The 8,014-nt window shown below is 39.9% G+C and overlaps 1 protein-coding gene across 1 annotated transcript in view; it reads right to left on the reverse strand.

The window, feature by feature from the left end:
* Positions 1-7,738, reverse strand: part of ACSL4 (acyl-CoA synthetase long chain family member 4) — a 77,694-nt gene extending 69,956 nt beyond the window's left edge. The window contains exon 1 of the mRNA XM_040265067.1: positions 7,545-7,738. The gene's annotated coding sequence lies outside the window, so the exon portion shown is untranslated. The remainder of the gene's footprint in view (positions 1-7,544) is intronic.
* Between the last annotated feature and the right edge of the window lie 276 nt (positions 7,739-8,014).

Genomic DNA, 8,014 nt, shown 5'->3' on the forward strand with positions numbered 1-8,014 from the left:
GACTGCAGCCTACCAGGCTCCTCTGTCCATGGGATTATCCAGGCAAGAGTACTGGAGTGGGGTGCCATTGCCTTCTCTGGTTAAAGTACTAAGTACTCTCTAAATACAAGGCATTCACCCCATTTCTAGCACAATGTTATTGTATAAAGCACAATGAAGAAACTGCATTGTAAATATCCTTCAATATGTAATGCTGCATATGAGGAATCTGTAAAACTACTATCAAAAGGGTAATCATATATGAAAATGCATTATAGAATTGTATAGGGTAAAAAGTATAAGTATCTCTATAATGCCTTCCTCTAACACCACTTCCTTTTGCCCTAGAGATAACCATGTATGCTGCCTATCAGTCACACCTCTGTATTATCCACATGCATGGCAAGGTTTTGTCTTTTTTAGATAGGTGGAATCATGGTATATGGAGTGTTATATAATTCTCTCCACCCTTTAACAACATATTTTGGAACTCCCATGTCCATTTATATAGGTCTAAGGGATTTCTTTCCTTTCATAGCTTCACATTATTCCACAGAACAGCATGTTATTATTTAAGTCATTCCCCTTCTGATGGACATTTAGGTTGCTGCCAAGTTTTCACTGTTACCAAGCTTCATTGCTTTGAAATCTTGTATTTATTTTTATACAAATGTGCAGATACTTACCCAGAATAGCTTCCTACAGAATTACTGAGTCAAAAATATATGCACATTTAAAAATGAGAGGATTTTGGCACTCTATCAAAAAGCTACACAATTCACACTCTCATTAAAGTGTATGACAGTGCCCATTCCTTTCTAAAAGTGGATATTACAGTTTTTGCCAATGTATTTTGGTTAAAAAATGGTTTTCATTTCCCTAATTACTAGAGTGAAGTTAAGCATCTTTTCTTTTTGAATCATTATTTCAATTTCTTTTCTTTTTTTGTAAAAGGCCAATCTCTGCCACTTTTTCTAACAGGTACCTTTTATTTATTGATCTGTAGGAGCTCTTTACATAGCATAGATATTATATAGTAGAAACCTTTTAACCTAATTTTATTTGGAACACACTTATCTAATTTAAAAAGTCAACTAAGGTGGACAATCATAAAAAAATATGCTCATGACAAACATTTCATTTTATCTTCATTTTATCTGTGGTAAATGTACACTCATTCAACAAGTTTTTGATAAAGGGCCAGAAGGCCAAAACCTTTCTTTAACTCCAGGCCCACTGACTGTAAAGAAATTTAAACTGAATTCTTAGATAATGCAGAACTTCAAAGAACTTAAAAGATACTTGCAAGGAACTATTAGTGGAGCACCCTTCAGATTTATATATATATTTTATACAAATCTTTTATCATTGTCTTACACACACCTAACTTACAACTTGCTTTCATCAACTCATTTTAAAATACACCATTTGTTTTGTTACAATAAACCTATCACCCAACTTCAACTATCATCTGTATTTGCTGAATTTTATTTCTTTCACATTTCTATGCACTCTGAACCTCAACTCCCATATAATTTGAAGAAAATCCCAGACATCATATCATTTCATATGTAAATTTTCAGTAAGAACTTCAATTCCTCACTACTCAGACTGTATCAAGTTATATGAAAATAAATTTTATATTTACAAAAACAAGAACAAGCACAGTAATTCAAAATAAAATAATTCATATTTTTAATTTAATTATTTTAATTCATAATAATTCAGTAATAAAAGCATCTGTTGTACTGGTGGGTTCACAAGCCTGGCATACCAGATACCAATCTACTAATAGCAAGTGTTCTGTTCATAGTGTGTTTTACAAAACAAATGAATATCATTTAATATGGTGGGTCAGTTAAGTGGAAGTCAAAAAAAGCTTCCATGGCATATATAGAAATTATTTTCCTCCCTCCAGCCTGTCATATGACTTTTCAACTTTGTTACGGTGTGTTGTGCTTTCCAGAAGTTTTTAAAATATATACATAGATTTAAAAAAATACATCTTTAACTTATTTTGGAGTATGATGTGAGGCAAGGACCCATCTCTTTCCAAATATACAGTGAAACAGTACAAACTCCGTTTCCATTTTCAACCTTACTTGTAGGTGGGGCATTTAAAAGAACTAAAGTATGAACTTCTAACTTACAAAAGGAAGCTGTGCACACAACATAATAAACCAACAGTCTTAAGTTCAGCTTGACAGGCTCAAACTGCTATGTATTTAAAGAGCACAGTAACTTTGGGAGGAGGAACAACAGAACTGCCATACCTGGCTCTGTCATTACCACTCTGGCACACAACAGAATCTCCAAAGGATATCGCGACTAGATAGGCCTCCTTCTGAATCTCACCAGTTAGCAAACCTGCAAACTGACATTCACACTGAAATAGCCCACACTTGACAAAAACAACTAAATCAACTTTTCCAACTCTCCATCCGTTCCTTAACGCTGCCCCTAGATCAGTGCCTTTGGACACAATAAAGAAAATGAATACACTCTTCCAAACCACAATTTCCACATGGAAATATACCTAAAAGGTACTAAAAGTCAAGGTAATATTTGTTAAATTTCCTTTAAAGCATAGAGACTCAATAATTTATTATAAGGTTGCTTTATCTCTGGGCAAACTTTTTGTGTAAAGGACCAGAGAGTAAATTGACTTTCAGGGCCGTTAAGTTCTCTGTTTCAACTCTGACACTGTATTTTGAATGCAGCCAAACAATACATACATGAATGGATGTGCCTGTATTCCAACAAAAACTTATTTACAAAAACAGGTGGTGGGCAGGATTTTGTCACAGGTAGTACTTTACCCACCACTGTCTCACACCAATGATTGATCTCTTCCAACTAGGAATCCACTATCTTGGCTATAAATTTATTGAGCAAATATTGTGACATTGAAGGGACAATTAATAATTTCAGTGCCCCCTTACAGAAATGAATACTCTTAAAAATCAATCACTAAGCTTTTCCTGTAAGTTCTTCTCAAACATGAGCACATATATTTTTCAGAATAAGCTACCTTGTAAGAATACAGGTACTTCAGAATAAGGTCCTTGTAAGCTACCTTAAAACTAATGTTTATTTTCAAAGATAATTAAAATGAACATTAAGTAGCTACTATAAAAGAAAAACATACAGTCTAGACAAATTCAACATTCTATTCATTATTCTGAGCAGAACAAGCCTACTAAATCTATCATATTCGCAACTTCACTACTTAAAATGCAGAAGCAGACTTTCAAATTACATTTAAATGAGAACTCAAATTTTTTTCTTTGGAGTACTTACCAGAAATGTTGATTAGAAACTACACAGTTTTGCCAAAATATTTTAAAATTAGAAAGTGAAACCAAAAATCTCCTTGGCATATGATGCATATACTTAATTTTAAAATATTAATTTTAATGTTACGGTGACTGCCTGTTAAGACAGAAATTATATTTTTAAGGCACAAAAGGATGGCAGCCATTTTAATCCAGTGAGAACATGTGTAAGTATGGATTCACACTCTAAGCCATCAAGGTCACTTGTTTGAAGAATACATCTGAGCTCCAGGAATGCTCAAAGAAAAAAACATGTTCACACTGCTTACAGAAATACTGGATGTTATATAGAACAGCAAGGAATAAAATTAAATAACAAAGGTACATAAGATTCCTTCACACTATCCATAAGAGGGAAAATTGTCAAACTGGACCTCATCAAAATTAAAGACTTTTATTCTGTGAAACTTGCCTATGAAGAGGACAAAAACGCAAGCTGCAGGCTGGGAGAAGATATTTGCAAACCACGTGGCCAACAAAGCACTAGTATTGAGAATTATATAAAGAACTCTCAGAACAGTAAAAAAAAAAAAAATCCAACTAGAGAATGGAGAAAAGACGTGAACATACATTTCACTGATGAAAATACAGAGATAGCAGATAAGCACATGAAAAGATGTCCAACATCATAGCCATTAGGGAAATGCAATTAAAACTATGACAAGATATCACCGTATATATATCTATTGGAATGGCTAAAAATAAAAAATAGTAACAACTCCAAGTGCTGGCAAAGATGAGAACCATTCATGCATTGCTGAGGGAATATAAAATAGCACAGTCACTCTGGAAAGCAGTTCAGCAGTTCCTTATGAGACTAAACATCCATAGAAGCATCAGTTGCACTCTTGGGCAATTATCCTAGAGAAATGAAAATTTATGTTCATACAAAAACCAGTACATAACTGTTCATAGGAGCTTTATTCATAACGGGTTACAAAGTACAAGAAAGAACCAGATATCCTTCAATGGGTGAATGAATAAACTATAATACATCCAGAGCATGGAATACGACTCAAGATGAAAAGAACTATTGATACAAGATATATTCCCTGCAAGAATCTCCACACAATTACACTGAGTGAAAAAACACCAATCAGGCAAAGGAAACACATTAGGGGTTGCCAGGGTGTCAGGGAGGGAGTGAGATGGCTATAAAAGGACATCAGACACCTTTGGGGTGATGGAACTGTTCTATCTTGACTGTGGTGGTGGTTACATGTGCTAACACTGCATAGAGACAAACTGCTGTTGTTTCGTAGCTAAGTTGTACCCAACCCTTTTGCAACCCCATGGACTGTAGCTGGCCAGGCTCCTCTGTCCATGGGATTTTCCAGGCAAGAGTACTGGAGTGGGTTGCTGTCTTCTTCTCCAGAGGATCTTCCTGACCCAGGGATCAAACCCATGTCTTCTTCATTGGCAGGCAGATCCTTTACCACTATATATTGCTTATATATATCACCTATAGAGAGGCCCATAGAACTAAGTATACACACGCAAGTGAGTGCATGTAAAACTGGAGATCTCTGAATCAGGTGGATGGATTGTACCTGCTTCAATCTCCTTGTGATATTATGCTACAGTTATGCCAGATGTTACCACTAAGAAAATTAAAGGGTATTTTTTCTACAACTGTATGAGAATGTACAACTATCTTAAACAGCTAAAAGAGAAACAAATGAAAGGAATATATAAAACCAGTCAACAGGAGGAGTGAAAAAACACAAATCTTTCATCTTTGCTAAAGTCTCAGTAATTGAAAGTCAAGGAATGGAAAGAAAAAAAGAAAAGGAACACCAAGAAGAGCGTCTACAGGCTACAATTAACACAATTATCTCTTCCTCCCCTGTGGAGCCTTAACTTCCCCAGGATTTTATATCCCTGATTTGACTGTTGTTAATAAAAATAAACTGACACACAAAACTATCTCTCCACAACCCTCACCACCATCGCCTCCATCCTGGACTATAAAATTAAATCCTGGAGGCAGAGGATTGTCTTCTCAACCATCATACCCTAGAGGCCTGGCACAGAATAAATGACAGATGGAGGAATGAGATAAGTTGAATGAAGGAACAAACGAATGAATGAATGAGGTGCTTGCACATTCTTTTCAAGTTGCCTAGCCAATTACAGTTACAAGGCAGTCTGTATACATTCCCATACAAATTTCTTAAAAGCCTTGAACCTTTAAAGAAAAATAAAGTGCGGTATGCACACCCGTCACTTACAAGCAGAAGTGAACAATACCTGACTTTTGTAGAATGCTTCCCAATATATAGACTTTCACATAGAGTAATTCATTTGATATGGATGAATTAAGAATTATGCATATATAGATTGGAACTGGCATAAGCAGATCTTTGAGAAAAATGTTCTAAATAACTTAGGACTTAACTAATGATTTACGGCACAGCCTTAATGCAAACTGTGATAGATATGTATCGTCAAATTAGGGGACTTATGCAGATTATTCTGAAAACATCAAGACCCTTTTACAGAGGCAAAAATGAAGTGAGGTAAAGTGACTTGTTCAAGGTTATACATTTAGCTACCACTGGAACTACACATCAGCCTCTCCAGAGTCCCAATTCATTTCTCTTCCCACAGAATTGGGCAAGCCTCTCCTTTCTCCACCCATCCTGCCCCTACCCAAAACACTCAAAAATGTTCTTCTGAATCACTTATTTTTAAAATCGGTGCTTAGGAGGAAAAATTGAATTTATTCAAGATGTTTATTGTTGCATTACACCTTCTGGGGATTTTTAGGTGTCAAATTACTTCTATCAGAACAATAAGGTATTTTATTTTACCTTGGGAGAAGAGTTACAGTTCAGTGTTTCATCCTCTGCCAAAATGGCAGAGAGGGTATTAATTCTTACAGGAGTTTTAGGTGTTTCACAATTCTTTTCAATCTAAAAGATGAGCTATTTTATAATTCAAGGAAGAGGCTCACACTACGCAAATCTTAACTGATAGGCTCATTGACAGTACAGTCTTTGGATATCTACCTACAAACGTATGCATCAAGAGCAAGTAAAAGGATTTGTTATAAGTAATATAAAAGAAAACCGAATGTGACAAGCAGCTACTGGGAAACGGATTTCATCAGGTTAGATCTCCCTTATGCTGCAACACGTTACAATACTAAGCATGAATTCACAGGTCTTAAAATCAAAATACTAGAAGGAACCTTGGTTCAACACCCTCAATTTTGTAAATGAGCTAACTGAGGCGTTGATTAAACCATTAACCAATAGAGCAGACTGCTTACTTTTTCAGAGGGGCTCATTTAAATGCCATTTCGCCGTTGTTTCTTAGGGCGATGATTGATTCTTTTAACGTGAAAAGAGCGATTAGAGCAAAGTCATTTCAAGAGAGTGGAAAAAAATGCCTTTGAAAGAGGAGATGTTGGAGTTTAGAGGAGAAATGACGTCTTATTTAAAATATGTAACCCCTTAATGGGGGTTAGGTAGTGAATCATATTCTCCTCGATTTTTCTCTGTGCTATAGACATCGACCACAGTTCTTTCTGTAGGGCACTCGAATGAGAGGAAGAGGAAGTGAATAAAGCTGATGCTAAATATACAGCACCCACGGAGGGCAGGGATGTAGATAGGTAGGACAGGAAAAAATAAGAGCACGCTTCTGCTAGAAACCAGTCGTTTTCTAACCTACCTAAAGATAGGAAGCTAAGAGGATATCGGAACCTAGGGCATCCTTCAAATTCGAAGGGCGGATGCTTCTAGAGCCAGAAAGAGTCCCAAGCTCTCAGACATAGGGCGACTCGAAACGGACAAAATGGAGTTGAGGTCCGGGGGCGTCCTAAAGGTCGTTTGGAGGTCTGGCGAGTCCCTGGTGTGCTCACTGGGGAAAGGTCATGGCAAAGCCTAGCACCCCGATCAGGAAGAGCTTTTGGCCCTCGAGGAGGCGGTGAGTGGCATGAAGAGGCAGACCAGGGTCTCGAAGACCCCACACCTCAGCAAAGGAGATGATGCCGGCATCTCGGGAAATCTTCCCAGCCCGGGAGGAGGCGGGCGGGTAAATCGCGCAGGCTCTAGAAGAAAGCGAACGGATTTCGGGAACAGGAACGCCCCCCCCCCCCCCCCCCCCCCCCCCCCCCCCCCTGGGCTCAGGGGGGGGGGGGGGGCGCGGCCAGAGCGGGGGTCCGGGACACAGCAACGGGGTAGGGGTGCCGGGGCCGGAGCCTCTCCGGTTACGGCTACTTACCCGAGGCGCTGCCTGTGGCGTGTTCGCAGCCGGCGGGGGCTCGGCACTCCAGAAGCCGGCGGAAAGGAGCCGCGTGCCCGCTAGCGCTGGGACGAGGAGGGGCGCGCCGCGGACGCCGGAGAAAAAGCCGCAGCAGCGCGCGCGCACCCGGAGGGCCAACGGAGGCGGGGCGAGGCGCAGCGCCGCGCGGGCCCGGAAAAGACGCGCCCGGAGGGGCGGGCGGAGCGGGGGCGCGCGGTGGTGTGGCACAGCCGGCCGAATCGCGGGCGACGGCCCGCTCAGCCCACCCACGCTCCCGCCTCCGCTCACCCCGACGTCAGCCGAAAAGGAGGGGCGGCGAGGGCCGTTAGAACGCGGGGGACGGGGGGAGGTGCGGGGGAACCGAGTCGGCTAACGGCTCCTCGCGGGCTTGCCTTCGGGTCCAGCTCCCGCACCCGCCGCCTGGTGATGGAGCTTGTTTGGGAGAGGTT

This window comes from Oryx dammah, unplaced genomic scaffold (assembly GCF_014754425.2).
Source record: "Oryx dammah isolate SB20612 unplaced genomic scaffold, SCBI_Odam_1.1 HiC_scaffold_23, whole genome shotgun sequence".
NCBI lineage: Eukaryota > Metazoa > Chordata > Mammalia > Artiodactyla > Bovidae > Oryx > Oryx dammah.